The following is a 25,000-nucleotide window of genomic DNA, read 5'->3' on the forward strand; positions in this document are numbered from 1 at the left end:
GATCTTTATGTGTGTGCATATGTGCGGGTGTATATGTGTATCTATGTATTCACCACGCATACAGTCTTACACACACATACATTAATTCATGTATATATATATATATATATATATATATATATATAATATATATATCAAAATAAGCACAACAGATATCAAGAAGTGATGCACTATGACTATTTCAAGAGGCTCCATTTAATTGAATTTGTGTATATATATATATATGTGCGTGTGTGTGTGTGTATACATACATATAATATATATATTATATATATATATATAATATATATATATATATTATATATATATATTATATATATATATATATATATATATATATATATATACATACACATCACACACCACAAATTCACTCCAGATTTTTTTCAACTAAGGGATGAATTTTCTATATGAAATCATTCGCGATAAGTCTTTGAATGGGACGAAGGCGCTAAATAAATAGTTTTTATTCAACTCTTGTCTGCCTTTTTTTCTTAACATGTAAAATGTGTACACTCCTTCAAAACAATCTATACATATATACATACACAGACATAACCACACACACAGACACAACCACTCACACACAGACACACACATGCACATACACACACACGTACACACGTACGTACGTACATACATATATACATACATGTTAGATAACTGGAAATCTATATCAGCTTCAGTTTGAACTAAACTCGGAGTAGCGTGTCTCTTACATAATTCCATAAACTTCTGATAACACATTATCGATATCTGCCGAACTAATAATTTAAGCGAACGAAAGACGAAACCTCAACGTGGTCGCTAGATCTACTCAGAAATATATGCGGAATGCCCCTCATAATGCAACCGACAATATTACAAAGAAGCACATGTTGTATGTAGTGCTAAATACCACACATCCTCGCTTGAGGCTCTAAAAAATAGATTGCTCTGAAGCAGAGAGCAATACCAGAGCATCGAGCTAAATCCACTGAACTTACTGCTTTGTAGTCTGTTATCATATGACCAGATTACATCCATTACCATCTGATTTTCAAATTTCTCCCGGATTACTTTCCACTATCTTCTGTTGTTAAGTTTGCAAAATGCGGAAATGCTGACAGATAAAATGTCTTTCACTAGATATCTGGTGGATTACAGGAGACATAAAACTAAAGCAACAGAGACATTAAAAGAAAGAGAAATATGCAATAATCCTTGAGAATTATGTTTTGGCAAAAGTTCTTCAAAGTATTCTTTTCTACTCTAGGCAAAAGGCCCGCAGTTTTTGGGGAGGGTGCCAGTCAATTAGATCGACCCCAGTACGCAACTGGTACTTAATTTATCGACTCCGAAAGGATGAAAGGCAAAGTCGATCCCTCGGCGGGATTAAAACGAGAATTTTTCAAATTATATCATATTGTTTATCTTTTACTTGTTTCAATCATCAGACTGCAGACATGCTGGGGCACTGACTTGAACAACTTTAGTCAAACAAATCAACCCCAGTCCTTATTTTTACCTTAAGCCTGGTATTTATTCTATCTGTGTCTTTTTGCCGAACCGCTAACTTTGTCAAAGTGTGGTGGGGGATGAAACACAGACGCAAAGACAAGCGCACACAAGACACACACACACACATATATATATATGTGTATATATATATGTGTGTGTGTATATATATAATATATATGTGTGTGTGTGTGTGTGTGTGTGTGTTGTGGTCTGTCTGTCTGTCTGTGTGTGTCTGTGTGTGTGTGTGTGTGTGTGTGCGTGTGTGAGTGTGTGTGTGTACGACGGACTTCTTTCGGTTTCTGTCTACCAAATCCACTCATAAGGCTTTGGTCGGCCCGAAGCTATAGTCGATCGAAGACACATGCCCAATGTGCCACGCAATGGGATTGAGCTCAGAATCATGTGGTTGGGAAACAAATTTCTTACCACACACCCACACCTGAGGCTATAAAAAATTGATTGCTCTGAAGTAGAGATCAATACCAGAGCATCGAACTAAATCCACTGAACTACTTTGTAGTTTTGTAGTCTGTTAACTTATGACAAGAGAACACTCATTACTATCTGATCTTCAAATTTTTCCTGGATTGCCTTTCACCATCTTCTGTTGTTAAGTTTGTTGTATCACTACTGCTACCACTGCTGCTGTTTATTTCCCAAATCGTACTTGACTGAGCGTTCCTATACGGGTGGGGTGGGGCTGAAAGTTCCTTGCTTTAAGGGCTGGTTGGAGGCCCAGCCTGCCGAGTTCTTTTATAGGGCTTAGAATAACTGAAGGACCGCTGCAATAAGTGTGTAAATCTGGGAGGGCAATATGTTGAATAAAACCATAATTAACTATAGGCGTAGGAGTGACTGTGTGGTAAGTAGTACCTTGCTTACCAACTACATGGTTCCGGGTTCAGTCCCACTGCGCGGCACTTTGGGTAAGTGTCTTCTACTATAGCCTCGGGCCGATCAAAGCCTTGTGAGTGGATTTGGTAGACGGAAACTGAAAGAAGCCTGTCGTATATATGTCTATATGTATATGTATGTGTGTGTATATGTTTATGTGTTTCTGTTTGTCCTCTCCCCCAACATCGCTTGACTACCGATGGTGTGTTTACGTCCTCGTAACTTAGCGGTTCGGCAAAAGTGACCAGTAGAATATGTATTAGGCTTCCAAAGAATAAGTCCTGGGGTCAATTTGCTCGACTTAAGGCGGTGCTCCGGCATGGCCGCAGTCAAATGGCTGAAACAAGTAAAAGAGTAAAAGAGTAATCCTCTTGTATTTTCTTTTATCCAAAGCCAGGAACTTTTCAGCACCCTCTCGTAACCATGGCCGCTCTGTCAATAATCACTCCGTCATTTTTTTCTGGAAGCATTGAACATTTAGGACTACATCACCCAATATGTTCATCTAGCAGGACAGCAAAGTATAATTTGAAGCACTTATTGATAGTTTAGTTCCTATTTCTAGCATGTAGAACGACCATTTAGATGTTCCCTCGTTAGCTCTTTCCTCCAGACGAGGTAGAAATACGTGACAAGCATTAACATACGGAAGCGACGTACATCTATAAAAATAAAATAACGGTGTCTTTCTATTTTACAACTTGTACAGTAACCTTACAATTATTTTATGGCCTGTAGTCATCCTCCTTTTCCTTCTATTTTTTCCCTTGTTTTGTTCTTTTCTCCCTTGGTATTGTACTCTTCCCTTAAAGGAAAATGGAAGGTAAGAAAAAGAAAGAGATGAAGGGAGAAAGGAGGACAGGAAAAAGGAAGCAGATGGAAAATAAAATAAAAAACAAGGAAGAGGAAAATATGAAATAATAATAATAATAATAATAATAATAATAATAATAATATAATAATAATAATAACAATAACAATAACAATAACAATAATAATAATAATAATAATAATAATAATGATAATAATAATAATAATGATAATAATAAAACGGAGAAATGAAAGAGAGAACATAAATGAAAGAAACCAAGAGAGAGAAAGATACAAGTCTGGATAATAAGAAAAGAAAGGTGAAAGGAAAGAAATAAAGGAAGAGAACTGTCACGTGTGAAAGAAGGAGGTAAGGGCGGAAAAAAGAACAAATAAGCAATGATGTAAAAAAAAGATAGAATAGAGCAAAACAGAAACAAAGAACGAGAAGAGTAAAATAGAAAGAAAGAAAAAAGAAAAGAAGGAAGGAAGGAAGACGAGATGGTCTTAGAGAAGAAACTAGAGAGTAAGGCTGATTTAATAAATAAAAGCTAATAATTGTAATGGAGTTTTGATTTTTTAATTTTTTTAAGAGTAAGACAGACTAGGAACTAAGATGAAACGGCAGTAGTGTATGAGTATTTGTGCATATCCGTGGGTGTGTGTGTATGTGTGAACATGCGTGTGTGTATGTGCGAACGTGTGTGTGTGTGTGTGTGTGTGTGTGTGTGTGTGTGTGTGTGTGTGTATGTGTGTATATATAGTGCAAAAATTGATGACGACAATTACAACACGAAAGACTAGATGTAAAAATTTGTCGGTCAGTGAGACATTAACAAAAGTTAGCTGTCTTTAAACTTCAGGTTTCCAAGAAGTGAGAAGGAAAAGGTTTAGTGAAAAGGTTATGTATGTATGTATTTATGAATGTATGTATGTACGTATGTATGTATGTATGTATGTATGTATGTATGTATGTATGTATGTATGGATGGATGGATGGATGGATGGATGGATGGATGGGTAGGTGGGTGGATGGATGGATGGATGGATGTCTCATCATTACAATCATCATTAAACTGCATGAAGTAGATAGGTTGCCAGAGTCCAAATCGGTTTTTATTCCAAGTTACTGGCCTCCTACAAGTGGTTGATGGCCACAAGTCATTCATACACATCATCACACACATATATATTAATGTGTGTGTATATATATATATATATATATTTTATATATAATTTTTATACCTATATATATATAGTTAGTTAGACAGATGTGTATGTATGCATATATATATATATGTGTGTGTGTGTGTGTGTGTGTGTGTGTGTATGCATGATTATGTCTTTGTATGTATGTATATTATATACTTTGACTAATATGTGTATATACATATGTATAAACATATACGTATATACTTATGCTCTGTCTCTGTCTCGCCGTCTCTGTTTTCCTCCCAATCTTCCTCTCCCTCCTCTCTCTCTCTCCCTCACGCATACAAATGCTTATATATATATATACACACACCGTGACTTTGTTTCTTTGACTTTTGTCATTATTACAGCTAACTGGTGGAACCTATTCATTTCGTTACGGATGTTTTACACTTCATGTCGCCATGTCCCACGCACCATTAACCATTAACCACCACTGAGACTATTATTGTAATACCTACCGAATGTATGTATGTATGTATGTATGCTTGCATGTATGCATGTACGTACGTATGTATGTGTGTATGTATGAATGTTTGTATGTATGTATGCATGTATGTATACATATATATATATATTCTTGACAGTAAGTATTTATGCGCATGTGTGTATGTGTGTGTGTGTGTGTGTGTGTGTGTATTATACATAGATCATCTCTAGAGGTTTTCTCTTTATCTTGGTCCTCTTAATATGGATTTCTTCTTATTGCTATTATTATCATTGTCATCATCATTATTGTTGTCTTTCGATAAGGCGGTGAGCTGGCAGAATTGTTAAGGACGCCGAGCAAAATGCTTAGCAGCATTTCGCTTGTACTTACGTTCCGAGTTCAAATTCTGCCGAGGTTGACTTTACTTTTTATCCTTTCGGGTCGATAAATTAAATACCAGTAAAGCACTGGGGTCGATTTAATCGACTGGTCCCTTCACATCAAATTTACGAAAAAGGATTATTGTTGACGTTCGATGTTGTAGAGCTAGGAGTATCATTATCACGCCGGAGAAAATAGTTACATTATTTCATCTCCTCTTTGCGTTTTGAGTTCAAATTCCACCGAGGCCGACTTTTTACTGTAGGCATCAGGCCTGAAATTTTACGGGAGAGGTCTAGTCGATCACATCGATCCTAGTATTTCCCCGAAAAAATGAAAGGCAATGGTCGATCTCGGCGAAATTTGAACTCAGAACGCAAAGGCGGACGAAATACTGCTAAGCATTTTGACCAGCGTGCTAACAATTCCTCCAGATCGTCACCTTTACATAACATATATCATTTCCACTATAGGCACAAGGCCTGAAATTTTGGAGAAAGTTGATTACATCGACCCCAGTACTGAACTGGTACTTAATTTTTCGACCCCGAAAAGATGAAAGGTAAAGTCGACCTCGGTGGAATTTGGTCTCAGAACGTAGCGGCAGATGAAATATCTATTTCTTTATTACCCACAAGGGGCTAAACACAGAGAAGACAAACAAGGACAGACAAACGGATTAAGTCGATTACATCGACCCCAGTGCGTAAATGGTACTTATCTAATCGACCCCGAAAGGATGAAAGGCAAAGTCGACCTCGGCGGAATTTGAACTCGGAACGTAACGGCAGACGAAATACCTATTTCTTTACTACCCACAAGGGACTAAACACAGAGGGGACAGACAAGGACAGACAAACGGATTAAGTCGATTACATCGACCCCAGTGCATAACTGGTACTTAATTTATCGACCCAGAAAGGATGAAAGGCAAAGTCGACCTCGGCGGAATTTGAACTCAGAACGTAACGACAGACGAAATACGGCTACGCATTCCCCCCCCCGCGTGCTAACGTTTCTGCCAGCTCGCCGCCTTTACATAACATATCATATCAAAGCAGAATAACTTAATTTCAGCTTCTAGTTTGAGGCAGCATTGTCCTTCTATAAGCATATACTATTAGTATAGTTGATGTAAGTTTACTTTTGTTTATTTCATTTTTCCCATTTCGAAGTCTACTTTTATTGTCGATGCCGTGTTTATTATAATTGTGACAAGCAGAAAGAACACATGAGATAAAGTAATCCTAGATAAACTTCCTGGATTTGAAAAATTATGATGATCATGGCTGGATTGTCTTTGATCGTAGGTCTGCTCAATCAGAGTCACTCTTTACTGAAACAACATCAACAATATCTTATGTCATACATAAATACGTCTGCAAATTAATTATTATATATATAATCGATTGAATTGGTTCTAACGTTTGCACCATGCTGATTGGGTGTTTTGTTGGGTCTCAAGGGACGAAAAAAGAAAACGTGGAATTCGAACTCACACAGTAACAACAATAAATACAACACAAAACTTTGCCTAATGCGTTACTAACTCTTCCGCCTCACCGTCCTACCGAGAGCCACTTGCAATTTTTCAACATCGTTCAAGGTAGCCTAACAGCGTGTTTGTTATGTAAATACGAAGCTAAAATTAGAAACTGTTAACTCTTGGTTATTTCCCAACCCTCCATTCTTTACGTGATCGTTTCTTGGCCTTTTATTTATTTATTTTATTTTATTTTCATTTTATATTTCGTCTTTCATCTCCCTTTCCCTAGTTTACGATTCTTGTCACTGTTGTGTGGAAATTCACAGACAGATCTCGGTTTAATTACATTAGGTAACACAGACTTGTATAATAACAGTAAATAAATGTGCTGGAGCAGAGATTAAATGTACTTCACTGATATCTTAAACAATCTTTCATCTTTGTGAAAGCCACTGTCAAACACTACCAGAAACAGAATCTGCTTTACAAACTTTATCGTATTCATACAAACTGTCTTGTTAGGGTCCGCAGCAAATTTTAGACAGCAAGCCTTATTGTTTTCAAACAGCGCATACTAAAGAGAATTCTCTTGTAATTCTCTGTCAGCGAGCAAAAAACAAGTATTACTAAATAACGACATTAACGAGTTTAGCTTATATCGAAAGATCAAGTAACAGTTTAATGCAATGGGAAACTCCCCTTCCCATGTTATTGTCTTTGCTGTTGCTGTTTAGCCCCAGGTTGGCAAGCAACCACGCAAGAAAATTCATATTTGGAGTTGGAGTGATTCGTGTTTCTGCACACAAAGCTTTTGCTTTGTTAGTCAACTTCGTAAACCAAACACTAGTATATAACATATACGAAGGGGTGTTGAAAAGTTTCTGGCGTTAATGGTGTCGCGAAAGGCTTGGTTGGAGGCATAACCTTCCGAGTTCTTTTACGGGGCTTAGAAAAACTGAAGAACCGCTGTTATAAGTGTGTGAATTTGAGAGGGGAATATGTTGAATAAAATCATGATTAATCGATCCTCCTGTACTTTCTTTTACCCAAAATCAGGAACTTTCAGAACGCCGTTTACCTATATATTGGTTTCAAATTTTGGTACAACGCCAACAATTCAGGGCAAGAGGTAATCGATTACATTGACCCCAATGTTTAACTGGTATTTCTTTTATCGACCCCGGGAAGATGAAAGGCAAAGTCGACCTTGACGGAAATTGAACTCAGGAGTCCGCCAGCTCGTCGCCTTGTTTTACCGGTATACTGGTTTCAAATTTTGACACAAGACTATCAGTTTAGTGGTTGGGTTAAGTCGATTACCCCGATTCCAGTATTTAAGTGGTACTTATTTCATCGACCCCCGATGCGGAAATTGAACTCAGAACGTAAAGACGAATGAAATGCCACTAAGCATTTTGCCCAACTTATGATTCTTTTCTATTTTAGGCAGATGGTCTGAAATTTGGTGGGAGGGGGCCGGCCAGGTCGATTAGATCGATCCTCGTACGCATCTGGTACTTAATTTATCGACTCCGAAAGGATGAAAAGCAAAGTCGACCTCGGCAGAATTTGAACTCAGAAAGTAAAGACAGACGAAATACCGCTAAGATTTTCGTTCGACGTGCTAACGTTTCTGCCAGATCACCACCTTTGTTTACCAATACATTAATGAGAAAATATGCTTGCAGAAAATCAAACTACGTGGGAGTGAAATTACTCAAGAATATTCATATATACTATACTAGCGAGACCCGTGGCTATTTCACGGAATTAATAGTAAATTTATTGGGTTATTTCTGAAAACTTTATCCAAAAACCTAAGGGCGTAACCTGTGTTTCGGTATCAAATGATAGTCGTTCATCTGTTAATCATTGAAAAGTGAAGAAAACTGGAATATGATGATTACTTAATGCACTTTGTATATACACTGTATATACTTCATGCACAATTTTATAGGTTTAATACACAGCACTCACCCTCTTTATTTCCCCTTCTTAGCCATACCTTTATTTCTCTCCCTTTTTTTCTTTTGCTCTTCGCCTTTCCCTTCAACTAATCACGTGAAAGCGTTACAGATGGGCTAAGTAACGGAGGAGAAAAACTAAATTACACATTTCACTCACCACCACCCCTCTCTTCCCTCCCCTATCTCCTTTACCCCCCACGTATCACACACCTCTCCCCCTTTCAACTAATCACGTAGAAGCGTTATGGACGGGCTAAGTAACGGAGAAACAAGCAGAATTATTATAAGATTGATAGGCAGATCCATACATACACATATGCTTATAATTTTCTAACACGCATACACTAACACACACAAATATATAGATAGAAAGCATCCTACACCATATACTGTTTATCTTTTATTTGTTTCTGTTATTGAACAACGGCCATGCGCAGATACTGCCTTCAAGTGTGCTGGTCGAACCAAATGACACAGTACTTACTTTTTAAAGCCTCGTAGTTTTATTTTTTTACCGAAACGCAATGTTATGGGGACATGAACAAGCCAACACCGGTTATGAAGACAAGCATACACACACACACACACACACACACACACACACACACACGCACACACACACACACACACACACGCACACAAACACAAAAGTATGTATATTCACAAAGATTTTGAACTCAGAACGTAACGACAGACGAAATACCTATTTCTTTACCACCCACAAGGGGCTAGACACAGAGGGGACAAACAAGGACAGACAAACGGATTAAATCGATTACATCGATCCCAGTGCGTAACAGGTACTTAATTTATCGACCCCTAAATGATGAAAGGCACAGTCGACCTCGGCGGAATTTGAACTCAGAGCGTAACGGCAGACGAAATACCTATTTCTTTACCACCCACAAGGGGCTAGACACAGAGGGGACAACAAGGACAGACAAACGGATTAAGTCGATTACATCGACCCCAGTGCGTAACTGGTACTTAATTTATCGACCCCGAAAGGATGAAAGGCAAAGTCGAGCTCGCGGAATTTGAACTCAGAACGTAACGGTAGACGAAATACGGCTACGCATTTCGCCTGGCGTGTTAACGTGTCTGCCAGCTCGCCGCCTTCCATCACTAAAATATACTAGATGCAATAAGGGTATAGCGGGTATTCTACATATGTAATGATTTCAGTTTCCTCTAGCAGTAAGCATAAACAAAAAAAAAGGAAGAAAGAAAACAAAAACGTAGTTTAAAGGTCAAGTTCAAGCCATAACTGCTTGCAAGACTAGATGGGACGTCAGTTTGTCACAGGATAACTCATTTTGGCCAGCTAAGTGAACTAGGGCAACCAGTAGCGAAGTTTAGGAATGGAAGTCGCAATCTTACGATCACGTGTCTTGACGCAATAGGCAGACGCAAGAGTGGCTGTTTGATAAGAAGCTTGCTTCCTAACCACATGGTTTCGGGTTCAGTCCCACTGCGTGGTACCTTGGGCAAATGTCTTCTACTATAGTCTCGGGTCAACCGAAGCCTTCTGAGCGGATTTGGTAGACGGAAACTGAACGAAGCCCGTCGTATATCTATCTATATATATATATGTATATATTTGTGTGTGTCTGTTTGTCCTCCCACAATAACTTGACAACCGATGTTGGTGTGTTTACATCCCCGTAACTTATCAGTTCGGCATCAGAGACCGACAGAATAAGTACTAGGCTTACAAAGAATAAGTCCTGGGGTCGATTTGTTCGACTAAATGCGGTGCTTCAGCATGGCTGCAGTCAAATGACTGAAACAAGTAAATATATATATATATATATATATATATATATATATATAGAGAGAGAGAGAGAGAGAGAGAGAGAGAGAGAGAGAGATGGTACCTTTGTACATCCCCGTAACGTAGCTGTTTGACAAAAGAGACCAATGCAATAAGTACCAGGCTTTCAAAATTGTACTTTGGAATATTGTTCTTAAAAAGAAGAGAAGAAAACATTTTCAAATTCACCTAAGATCCATGAGAGGCAATAGCATAGCCGAACTGTTAACGCGTCAGACAAAATTATTAACGGTATTTTTTCTGGCTCTTTATGTTCTAAGTTCACATCCTGCCGAGGTGAACTTTGCCTTCCATTCGATCTAATAAAATACCAGTCAAGTACTGGGGATCAATGTTATCGACTTGGTCCCGCCACATGCCCTTGAAAAATTCCTGGCCTTGAACACTGCGTCATATTGGGAGTTCAGTCACTTGTATGATATGGAAATCCGGTAACCAATGTTATGAGTCCTAGGGCGCAATAAAAATTTTAATAAATGGTCGGGAAGACGGCAAAGTTGTTTGAGAGTCGAAAAGGAAATGATGTATTTGTTACCGGTTTTTTAACGTTCTGTGCTCAAATCCTACCAAGGTCAGCTATATATTTTATCCTTTCAGTGTCGATAAAATAAAATACCAGTCAAGTACTGAAGTCGATGCTATCGGCAACCCTCTTTAACTTCAAAATTACTGGCTCTGTGCTTAAATAAATAATATTTATTTTTAAGTACAAACGACAATAAACCCTCTTTAACTTCAAAATTACTGGCTCTGTGCTTAAATAAATAATATTTATTTTTAAGTACAAACAACAATAAAGGTACGAAGGTTGGCTTAATCTGTCATATGTCTACCAAGATACTCACTGGAAATGTAACCAAATGAGCTTTATTTTCATCATAGTCCCCCTTGATATTTCACTCACTTATGAACTAACGACGAACAAATATCAGAATCAAAGACGGTCTTCTAAATTAGCATGATGGGAAAAGACACCTTTATGCCATGAGTGACCAAGGGATTGCACCTAGAAAGTTCCCCTCGAGGCACAAGTCCAGGCTAGGCTGTTTATGGAAAACCAGTGGTCACCCATGCATACCAGCCTCCTCTCTCCATGCCATTGAGGTTATCCGAGTGAAAGGCAAAGACCGATACAGTGTTGGCACCGGTGACGTCGCAACTCATTCCCATAGATGAATGAAATGGGGCAACGTGAAATAAAATGTCTTGCTCAAGAACACAACACACAGCCCGGTCCACGATTCGAACTCACTACCTAATGATTGTAAACGCGACGCTCTAACTACTGAGCCCACTCTATTACTAACATGATATACAAAGTCTTTTATCAGAAGGAAACAAAAGTGACGAGCGTTCGAGGGGTATAACTAAATCGAACTGGTTTGATAACCACAAAGAATGGACTAAACTATAACACGGTGAATGTCTAAGAATGGCAGAGAAAATACCCGAATGGCTCTCCTTGATATTGAACCTTCGGAGAGCAGATAACACCTAATGATAATATTGGTTAGTAACGGTATAATTAATAAATAAATAATTCAAATCATTTGATATAAAGTGATACTCTTTTATTTGTTTCAGTCAGTTCACGGTAGCCATGCTGGAGCACCACCTTTTGTTGAACAATCGACCCCGGAACTTATTCTTTGTAAGCCTAATACTAATTCTATCCGTTTCTTTTGCCGAACTTATTTCTTAAGCTTAATACTAATTCTATCGGACTATTTTAGCAAACCGCTAAGAAACGTGGACGTAAACATATTGACACCGGTTGACAACCGGTGATAGGGGGACTGAGAAAGGATGAGAAAGGCGCGATCCAGAGAGGAGTGGACAGTGTGCTGTGACCAACGGTGTCAAATGGATGCCCGACGGACTGGTCGGTCAAGGTGATCAAGGTGATATATATATATATATATATATATATATGTATATGTATATGTATATATATATATTCATACATTCATAGATACATACATACATACATACATACATACACCTAAGTGGGGGTAAGTCAATATAATCTAACATACATGAGAGGATATACACACAAGGATTACGATTAAAATTATAATAGCTATAAATACCAAAGATCCATTTATACACACGCGACGAGCTGTTTCCGTCTACTAAATTTGTCTGTGGTAGAAAGTACAGTGCAGGATGATCAAAATAAGAGCCATGAGGTTGTAAAGCAAAATTACTAATTACACAACCATGACTATTATTTGATTGATTTTTATTTTAGTAAAACGAAATAAATCACGTTCTCTTTTGTATATCTATGCGATTATGTTTAGAGAATGCGAATCAGCAGTTCTCCGTTTTCTTTTATTTATTAATACTTTTTGCATATATGCGTAGCTGAGTGGTAAGAAGTTTGATTCCAAACTGCGTGACGCCTTGGTTAACTGTCTTCTGTATATCACCCATCATGTATGTATGCATGTATATATGTATGTATTTATGTATTTATGTATGTATGTATATATACATACACACACACACACATTATATATATATATATATGTATGTATGTATGTATGTATGTATGTATAGACAGATAGATAGATAGATAGATAGATAGATAGATAGATAGATAGACAAAACAAGGTATAAATAATAATCATTACCTATTCATTTATTGTAGTAAATTTACCACAATGAAAGAAAGTGATAACCGCTATTTACATCTTATTTTGTATACCACACCACTCTGTGTAAAAAAAAAAAAAGGAAGTCTAACTGGGAACACAACTATGCATTTATAATATAAAATGCTAATGGACTTATAACCTTGGACCCTGCCACAAGCATACGGGGAGTTCTTCACTAATCTAAAAAATATTGTTTGTCTAGTGTATTTGTGTTAATAGAGAGCTTGTAAAGTATTTTGCCCGGAGTAATAATCCTCATTAATAACTCCATCTTTTGAAATATCTATCTATCTATATATATATATCTCCCACCACCGCTTGACAACCGATGCTGTTATGTTTACGTCCTGTAGTGGTCCGGTAAAGATAAGTAGCAGACTTTAAAAAATAAGTATTGGGTCGATTTCTCCGACTAAAATTCTTCAAGGCTGTGCCCCAGCTTGGCCGCAGCCTTATGACTGAAGCAAGTAAAAAGTAAAAGATAAAGGTTTGCTGTTACGACTGTGATAATAGATACAAATGAAACATATAGCCTGAATGTAAAAGCTGTAGGCTTTTCACTCGTTCTTCGTAGATGTTCGACCCAAAAGTTTGACGAGACATTGATATCAATCGGGTAGCTTAACTTCACAACGGTACCTTTTTCCAAAATTTTAGTTTGGAAATCTCCCAGTGTTATTGGCAATACCTGATTTACAAGTCCATGTTAATAATAATAAAAAACATCAGAAGTCTCATCTGATCATTTCTCTAAATTACATTGTTATTAAAACCTCCAGAATTATTAGTAATAGTATTTTCTGTTCCATAACTGTACCCATAATCAAAATTTTGATTTGTAAGTATTACTTGCAACTTTTGATCTAATAGTGTATGTTAATCAAAAACTTCAGAGATCTTGTCTGTTCAAATCTCTAAAATACATTATAATGAATAGTTTAAAAGATTATAAGAAAGAAACAGACCGAGCCAGGGTCACCAGGATGTCATAATCACACGTGAAATACGGATCAGATTTTGATACCTCTTTTCTGTAAACTCGCGTTACATTCTGGTAAAACGTTGATACGTTTGAAATCCTATATCACGAACGTATTTTTTTGTTTTTTTTATTGTTATTTTTTTAATATGGTTACAGATAATCCTTCGAGCTGATTTATATGTAAAGGTAATAAATACATTCAGGCATAACTGGTGTCGAGTTTCTTTTCTCGAAAACTGTCATGGCTGAGTTGTTTTCATCATCAACGTAAATGAATAGTAAATTTACGAACGGTTTTGTTATGGAAGAAAGAAGAGACACGAATGTGTTTCAGTAACGTGGCATCAGAAGATATGTCATGAATTTCTTTTTATAATCATATATCAGATGGAGAGCAGAAGTTGGCAGAATTTTTTTCATCTCTTATCATCAAAACCGGAAAACATTAAAATTTATTCTCTCTGTTTGTCAGTCAGCCTCTCTCTCCCTCTCTCCTTGCGTGTACGTTTGTGTGTAATATATATATATATATATATATATATATATATATTTGAGGCAGAGAGAGAGACAGACAGACAGACGGTATCTTACATATCACTTAATATAATTTACATGTATTCTTATATTTTGTGCAATTCGGTGAAAGACATTCAAACTAGAAATAGTAAGAGTTGTAGTACTTGTGCAGCCTATCGCAGTTTCTCTCTCTCTCTCTCTCTCTCTCTCTCTCTCTCTCTCTCTCTCTCTCTCTCTCTCTCTCTCTCTCTCTCTCTCTCTCTCTCTCTCGCTCTTTCTCTTTCTCTCTCTTACTCATCTTTCCCTGTCTCCTCTCGCTCGCTCGTTTTTTCTACATTATCCACACACACATGCACGCACATGCACTGATACCTAATCATATATATATATAAATAATATGGCGTCGAAGTCAGTCAGTCACGTACGGAAAGAACAAGGGCTGTTAATTTTCTGTGTAGTGAGTGCTATCCCTAGAAATTTTGCAATTGATAAAAGCCTAGTAAAAATTGGTCTTCTTCGAGTAAATCTCTGTATGAAAGCAATGGAACGGTGAACATCAACTGAAAGTCAGCATGTGAAATCTCTACTGCTTTAACCATTCACAGATCACAGAACTATCGAGAGAAAATTTAGTGACTTTTGAATTGCAACAATACCTCGATAAATCATATAGAAAAGTCTTGGAAAATCCTTCGATTAGCTGTATGAAAAGAAGGAAAAACGTCTAGGATCTGAGATACCCACGGACTATTTGCGATTCAACACAGCTGTATCAAGAAATAAAGTTCGTAGAAAGAAAATTGGCTGCTATCGCTACAGACCATCAAAACCACACAGTAAATTGAAATCAGACAAAAAGAGTAACAGCTTCTCCATGGAGGACCATAAACAAGTTTAGAAAAGTTTTAAAGAAAAAAAAATTTTTTAAGAATATTTGCATAGTGTTCAAATACAAGTGGCATTTTCTTTGTTTCTGCCTGTCTCTGTCTCTCTTGTTTACTCTTGTGGGTTCGCGGTCATATATATATATATATATATATATATATATATATATATATACGTATGTACACATAGATAGATAGATAGATAGATAGATAGATAGATAGATAGATATAGATAGATAGATAGATAGATAGATAGATAGATGATAGATAGACAGATAGACAGACAGACAGACAGACAGACAGAAATATATACATATAAACATACACACAGACTGTATGTATGCATGTATGTGTTTCAGGACATAAAGGATGACGATACATATATATATATATATATATGTATATATATATATATATATGTATGCATATATACATGTATGCATATATATATATATATATATATATATATATATATGTGTATATATATGTATACATATTTATATATATATATATATATGTATATATATGTATACATATATATATATTAATATAAATATATATATATATATATATATATATATATATATATATATATATATATATATATATATAAATAGTGTACATTGAAACACAAAGAGAAATTACCTATAACAGGCAATTTCTACACGCTAGGAGTCAAAACGACCGAAAAACCACAAAATTTAAGCAATTTCAAAGGGACTGAAAAAATAAAACTTCTACCTTGTTTTTACTTTTACTTTTATTTTTTATTCCTTTGAAATTGCTTAAATTTTGTGGTTTTTCGGTCGTTTTGACTTCTAGCGTGTAGAAATTGCCTGTTATAGGTAATTTCTCTTTGCATTTAAATGTACACTATTTTATATTGAATAATATGTCGTCTACTGACTTTTTATACATGCTAGGCCACTGGTAGAGAAATTTGTAAAAGTTTACTCCCCTTATATATATATATATATATATATATATATAATTAAGATTCAAGTGAATAAGTTACTTAAGTTGATAGATAGATAGATAGATAGATAGATAGATAGATAGATAGATAGATAGATAGATAGATAGATAGATAGATAGATAGATAGATAGATAGATAGATAGATAGATAGATAGATAGATAGATAGATAGATAGATAGATAGATAGATAGATAGATAGATAGATAGATAGATAGATAGATAGATAGATAGATCAAAACAGTTTGATTCAAACTCCTTCGTACTCCGAGTATATGTACTAGGTGCGGTGAATAAATTGTCGTCTTAATGTCTAAATTACGCAAAAATGAAAATAACACTGACATCTCATTTTAACAGATATATTTACCAAAATTACATGAAAATATCTTGAAATACTAAAGAGTAAATTTATTCAATAAAATTGCCATTCACTTCAACTACAGCCTCCAGACGACTTCAGAATCTTCTGCAACTTTTCTGGACGATCTCCTTGTTTAAGTTGGTCAATGATGCCATAATTCCTGCCTTCAGTTCATCTTTGGTGTTACAAGGAGTTTTGTTAGTCTCTCTCTCTCACCTGCACCCCACACATAACAACCAAGGAAGTTGCAGTCTGGAGAGTTAGGTGGCCAGATATTAGGGGTGATGTGGTTGCAGAAATTGTCTGACAGCCATGACTGGGTTCTCCTGCTTGTATGGCATGGTGCAGAGTTCTGTTGTTAGATATAGGTTCTTCCAGCAGCCACCCTCTTGACTCACGGTAGTACTACCTCCTCCAGGCACTTGATGTAGGCCTCCGTGTTGAGTCCGAGGCCGTGTGGGAAGATAAATGGGGTCATAACGTCACTATCACTAGTGATAACTCCAAACATCATGATGCTGACTGGATCTTTGATTTTTATCACTCTCGGTACATGTTTTGGGGACACGGTTAAGTCCCCAGATTGACACCCAAACACTCTGAAATGTTTGTACTGGAGCTTCTGGCGCGAATGCCAAGCGGTACAACATGTCATTTCCAAATTTCTGACAGGGTTAATTGCGACATGGTATTGTTTTTCTCACAGACCGTGTCCATCTGACCCTTCTATACTGTGTAGTAAACAACATCAACAGCAAACAATGCGCATGCGCAAAATTTAAAATATAAAATGGCATCAATTGTCTGTATATGTGTGTGTGTGTGTGTGTGTGTGTGTGTGTGTGTGTGTGTGTGTACGTATATATTTATACAGAGGGAGATTCATCGTAACACAGTGTGAGAAAGCTGTATATATATGTGTGTGTGTGTGTGTGTGTATGTGCGTGTACGTATATATTTATACAGAGGGATATTCAGCATAACACAGTGTGAGAAAGCTGTATATGTGTGTGTGTGTGTGTATGTATTTATTTATACAAGCTGAGAGAGATACATATATACATGCGTATGAATATACATTAAAGAGAGTGAGAGGGAGAGGGAGAGAGAGATGTATACATATAAGCACACACATAAAATATGTAAAGAGCAACCTAGATAATGTTATCCCTGCACAATGCTAGCAAGAATAGGTGCTCAAAATTAGAATGGCTTTGAACAAGGTTGAGTGGACGTGAACATCAAGAACAACAGCAACAACCTATCTCTTACAACAAGCCTCAGTCAAAAGTAATGTTTTAATAAATTTTACTTAGTCATTTGTTTTATTCATATATACATACAAACATATCAGGAGCGGACCCAAGGATGGTGGGGCCTGAGGGGAACGTGTCTCCCTCTTCAAGAAAAGAAGTTCGCCCTACTGAATTGCGTCCTTTTCTCCTGAAATTGCATTCCCTTCTTACATTGTTCCCCCACCCGTTCGAAAAATTCCTGGGACAGCTCCAGCACGTACACATATATACAGACACGCACGCACACAAACACACACTTAATCACACCATACACACACACACACACACACAGAAACACAAAATACAAATACACACTCATATATATATATATATATATATATATATATATATATTATATATATATATATATATATATATATATATATATATTAAATTAGAGATAAAAATTATATATATATACATGCTGTAAAATTAGATTTAATCCTAAATCTAATTTTTCCCTGTAAGTTTGGATTTACTCCCTATTATTATTATTATTATTATTATTATTATATTATTATTATTATAATATATATATATATATATATATAGATATATATATATATATATATATATATATATATATATATATATATATATATATACTTATATATTTATATATTCATTATACATGATATTTATAATCGGGGGCAGAAGCTATGATGGATTTTATTCTGTTTTATCTTTTATACGATTAATTTCGTGTATTTTTTATTTCAGTTAACTTGTCTGCATATGTCGTAATACAGTATTACGCAATTATTTGCTTCTCTTCCTTGTGATGCTGCCAGTCAAGTGCAATTAATAGAATCCAGTGTCTTGAAATAGGAGATTTTCCATGCCGCACTTAAAGATAACACCTGTATCATGACCTTTTAACTGCTATTGGATTTTGATATTGATATTTGATATAAATATCACTTCGATACGCAGGAACGGCTTTGTGTGACTGAGAAGATTAAAACACTAGCAGTAATGTCTTTCCCGGTTTAACCCCCATCTCTCGCTTACCTCGAGGAAATGTGCTTTGCCTTTGGCTCAGGGCGACCAATATCTTGTCAATGACAGGGTCCAAAAGACAACTATGCATATATTCTTTTTTCGTTTTTAGTCATTGAATTTTGCGACAATATTGGGGAACCGCCTTGAAGTGTTTTGGCGAACAAATTGACTCCAGCATTTATTTCTTTATTGCCTACAGGAGGCTAAACATAGAAGGGACAAACAAGGATAGACAAAGCAATTAAGTCAATTACATCGACTCTCGTGCATAACTGATACTTCTTTAATCAACACTGAAAGGATGAAAGGCAAAGTCGACCTCGGTGGAATTTGAACTCCAGCACTTCTTATTTTAAGTTTTACAGCCTCACTGAATTGATAAAATGATTAACTTAAGTAAATGTCAAGGAATGATGACAGAAGACCTAATAGCTCGACTCCCAGAGAGTCCGTTTCTTGTTGGTTAAATGCAAACTAACAGATTTTTAACCAGATGTAATTTTGTTTGTTTATCTTTTACTTGTTCCAGACATTGGCCTGCGGCCATGCTTGGCGCGACACTTTCAAGTGTTGAGTCGAATAAATCGCTCCCACTACATACTTTTTAAAATCTGGTACTTGTTCTATTGGCCTCATTTGCCAAAGTTCCTAGTTATGGGGACGTAAACGAATCAGCGTCGGTTGTTAAGCGATGATGGGAGACACAAACTCATAACAAGCAAATATACTTATCTATCTATCTATCTATCTATCTATCTATCTATCTATCTATCTATCTATCTATCTATCTATCCATCCATCCATCCATCCATCCATCCATCCGTGTGTGTATTCGTCGCTAAAGCGACTGAGGGGCTATTCAGCACCAGTATTGCTAGAAATAAGTGTCAAACAACTCATAGCCACAATAATGCGCCGTCTTATTTATTGACAAGGAAGGCAAGCTCTCTAAGCACAGGGCGTGGCCTGATCACCAATGATTCTCGTTTACAGTTATGCTCATCAGTGGCTCCTATCGGCGCCTTGGGTTAAATTCAACTCGCCTTGTCAGCTTATAAGATCACCGTAGAAATCATACGCTGATTTCATAAATGATAAAGGTGTAAATTATAAATAATAAAGGTGGCTTGTTAGCAATTTTTCAACCGAAAGGCAAAAATATATACGTTACTAAAGCGATTGAAGGCACTATTCAGCAGTATTATTGCTAGAAATAAGAGTCAAAACAACTCATAGCCACAGTCTGAAGGAGGTTGCCTCCCTTGGCAGTAAATAAGACAGTGGGTTATTGTGGCTATAAATTGTCTTGACTCTTATTTTTAACAATACTGCTGCTTTAGTGACGTATATATTTTTGCCTTTCGGTTGAAAAATTGCTGACAAGCTATCCTTATTATTCATAGACACACACACACATGATGAGTTTCCACAATTTCCGTCTTCCAAATTCACTCACCAGGCATTGGTACGTCTGAGACTATACAGGAATAAACTTGCCCAAAGTGCCAGCTGGTAGTATTAAACCAGATAGCGGATTAAGTGCAGTGTTTCAGAAGTACCGCCCTTTTAAAAGTGTCACCGAGGCGAGCTGACCCCCTCGGAACCATTTAGTCACGCTACTGGCTAAGTGTAACTCAGAAGAAAGTCATAGTGGGATTTGACTTGCGAAAGCTAAAAGCCGGAATTAATACGGCAAGGCTTCCAATCCGACACTGACATAGTTCCGCCAATCTATCTCCTTGGATTGGTACTTCATTTTACCAATCCTGAAGGAATGTAAGATGCCCCTATTAAATTAAGGCATAGAAAATTGGACCAAATACCGCTAAGTACTGTAGCCGACGTACATAATAGAGATTCGCGTTAAAGAATAGGTACAGTAACAATGTCGAGATGGAAAAATCCTATGGAAGATAAAATCTTCCACGATTATTCTGTTTTCAGGATCGTGTGATAGCTAGATCGTGGTATGCTACCCGAAGCAACCCATCACTTTACCGCATCCCACTTCCCGGTCAGTACCACCTATACAGGTTTATGCAGCAGGCCCGAAAATTCTGCCGGGGTGGAGCACCCTTTTCCTGGCTAAGCTACAGATTCGGGGCTACATTATCCAATGCACCATTTTCCTTAAGATAGTAAGATGTAATATAAGGCAGATTTGGCTGTTTTCCTAGCAGCTGCTGTGACCGAGTAGAGGTGCCCTCGTTGATTCATATGCTTGCTTAAGAGTTTCAAAGTAAAATGTTTCATAGTCAAGTTAAAAATCACACACAAAAGAATCAACTTTGAGAGCCACTATTGTAACTATTATGCTTATAAATCTTAGGAAATGCATTAATTGCAAACCCTCACCCCATTTCTCCCTATACTAAATCCCTACCTTCTGCTTATAGAAATAGCAAGCAAATCTCTATGAAATCACACTTTCCTAACGATTTAAAGAATGTAACAAAAATGAGAAAATATATATTGGATAAGATAATCCAAGATACCCTATATCTGAAAAAACATAATAAACACACGTGTGGTCACTTAAATATCGTCTTTGATCAATACTTTCGGTCAGAGCTAACTTGTGTTTCAACATCAACAAAGACATTTAGCGCTAATTATGGAGAGTCAAGCAGAAATTAGACGTACAGTGTTTGACTTTGGATGCTTGCTTGATATGTATTTCCTTTATAAAATAATTAAGGTTTTTCTTCCAATTTTTCTTTTTTTTCTTCTTTTTATGCGTTTTTCTATTATATTTCCCACGAAGTAGGATGATGATATTAAACTAGGAAATGATCTATGCGAAAGAATCGTGTGTTTGCGCCAGTGTCTGAGTAAACTGATAATTACAGTCGCAATACATTTAGAAAACAAAGAGAAAAGACAGAAATAAATATATTTAGTTACGATCTGTTGTTGTGGAGGCGCGTGGCTTAGTGGTTAGGGTGTCAGCATCACGATCGTAAGATTGTGGTTTCGATTCTTGGACAGGGCGACGCGTTGTGTTCTTGAGCAAAACACTTCATTTCACGTTGCTCCAGTCCACTCAGCTGGCAAAAATGAGTAATTCTGCGATGGACTGGCGTCCCATCCAGCTGGGGAACACATATGCCACAAAAACCGATAAACCGGGCCCATAAGCCTGGCCAGGCTTTAAAAGGGCGCATTTATTTTTATAATTTTATTAGCTGTTGTTAGATAGTCAGCATCGTACAAACAAAATTATGAAGAATCCAATACCCGTTGTGGAATAAATATTTTTTCTATTGCAATGGTGATTATGGGGAAGACAATCAAAGAGTAGGTACTGAGTTCAAATTCCGCGGAAGTCAACACTGCGTTTCGACCCTTCGGAGTCGATAAAATAAAGTTCTAGTCAAGTACTGGGCCAATGCTATTGAATAACCTTCCCCCTTCAAAATCGCTGGCATTATGGCAAGTTAGAAAGAATTCTGATTAGGGTGATGGGTTAATACAATTACAAGAGCATTGGAAAATGTTTAGCAATAACCGTGCCAGATCTTTGTGATGAGTTCAAATATCACCGAGATCAATTTTCCTTTCCATCGCTTTGGGGTCATAAAAATGAAGTTCCAGTCAATTACTGAGCGGATGTAATCGACTTACTCCTTCTTCCAAAACTTAGCTGGCTCTGTGTCAAAATTTGAAAACATGTTTTTTACATGTTTATTATTACATACATTCATATATATATATATATATATATATATATATATATATATATATATATATATGACAAAGGATAAACGATTATTTTATGAACTTCATTAGCTTACAGCTGTTTCCACTATTAGATGTAGTAGACTCGACTCATAGTTGAGTACCTTAGTAACACCGTATAGTTTCATCGGAGCCTCAAACATGAAGCGTGTGCGCGTGTGTATGTATATGTGTATATATATATATATATATATATAATATATATATATATATATATATATATAATATATATATATATATATACAATATATATATACATATATATATATAAAGCGGCAATCTAGCAGAATTGTTTCCAGGCAGATTAAAAAAAGACTGCTTAGCGGCATTTTTCTTTTCCAACTTTACGTTCTGAGTTCAAATCCCACCAGGGTCGATGTAATCATCATAGTCCATCACCCGAAATTACTGGCATAATAGATAAGAAACTAAGATAAGAAACTAACACACAGGCACACATATGTAAATGCGCGTGTGTGTGTGTGTGTGTGTTACTGACAGTAGCTATTAAATTCATAATTGCAGATGCAGTACTTACAGAAGTCAGCGTGAAAAATCGAAAATAATTAAAATATAGACAAAAACATGCTTGCAGCAAACAGACGGTTTAGTATTACTACGTTAACTGAAGATGAGACATAAATTGCAGTATCATCATGGTGAAACTGAGTTGATTGTTACATGGAATTCTAATATCAACATGGCATTTTAATCAACACCGCTATCATATTTTCATCAGCATATATATACTATTCATACACCTGCCTTAGTCTTTAGTTTTTCTGTAAATTTCATCTATATACATATATATATATATATATATATATGTGTGTGTGTGTGTGTGTGTGTGTGTGTGTAGGAAAAGGCGGCGAGCTGGCAGAATTGTTAGCACGCCGGGCGAAATGCGTAACCGTATTTCGTCTGCCGTTACGTTCTGCGTTCAAATTCCGCCGAGTCCGACATTGCCTTTCATCCGGGGTCGATAAATTAAGTACCAGTTACGCACTGGGCTCAATGTAATCGACTTAATCCCTTTGTCTGTCCTTGTTTGTCCTCTCTGTGTTTAGCCTCTTGTGGGTAGTAAAGAAAAAAATATATATATATTATATATATATATATACTGTCCTCAATATGTATATGAAGAAACATATAAATATGTATGTATAAATACAGTGTATATATATATATATATATATATATATATATATATATGTATTTATATGAATAATATTTAGACTATGGACTAAATTTTTACACGCTAGGCTACTGGTAATGGAAATTTCTAATATTTCAGATTTCTCTTTGATATTATTAATTATTGATATATATGTATGTATATATATATACATATATATATCATTCTTTTTTCTTGTATATTTGTTTCAGTCATTTGACTGCGGCCATGGTGGAACACCACCTTTAGTCGAACAAAGCGACCCAGGACTTATTCTTTGTAAGCCTACTATTTATTTTATCGGTCTCTTTTGCCGAACCGTTAAGTTACGGGGACGTAAACACACCAGCATCTGTTGTGAAGCGATGGTGGACACACGCACACACACACACACACATATATATATGTGTGTGTGTATGTATATAATATATATAGTATGTATATATATATATATATATATATATATATATATATATATATATATATATATATATATATATATATATATATATATATATTTACATACATACACACACCACAAACTCACACCGACACACGAGTAAACACATTTATGCAAAACTTAGGTGCAAAACTTAGGTGCAAAACTAGCACTTGAATACCGTAAGTAGAGTACCATACTTTTATTAAAGGTGCAGAACTCTTTACAATCTATTACTCAAAGTAATGTGAAACACTGAGTAAAAGTTTCTGTAGATTGTTTTCACTTTTGACGGTCTTCTCAGGGGAACGATAGGACTGAACCCTTTACGATGGTTGTGAACTGTCCAGCTCGGGATAAAAGTGCAGAGTATAATGAGTATCGCGGCTGTGTGGTATGAAGTTTGCTTCCCAAACACATGGTTTCGGGCTCAGTCCCACTACGTGACACCTTGGGCAG

General features: G+C 36.3%; 1 protein-coding gene across 1 annotated transcript in view; it reads right to left on the reverse strand.

The window, feature by feature from the left end:
* The window catches only part of LOC115217704 (transcription factor hamlet-like), a 139,518-nt gene that overhangs the window by 59,445 nt on the left and 55,073 nt on the right, over window positions 1-25,000 (reverse strand). The gene's annotated exons all lie outside the window — the stretch shown is intronic.

The sequence above is a fragment of the Octopus sinensis genome, linkage group LG1, assembly GCF_006345805.1.
Source record: "Octopus sinensis linkage group LG1, ASM634580v1, whole genome shotgun sequence".
In the NCBI taxonomy this organism is placed as follows: domain Eukaryota; kingdom Metazoa; phylum Mollusca; class Cephalopoda; order Octopoda; family Octopodidae; genus Octopus; species Octopus sinensis.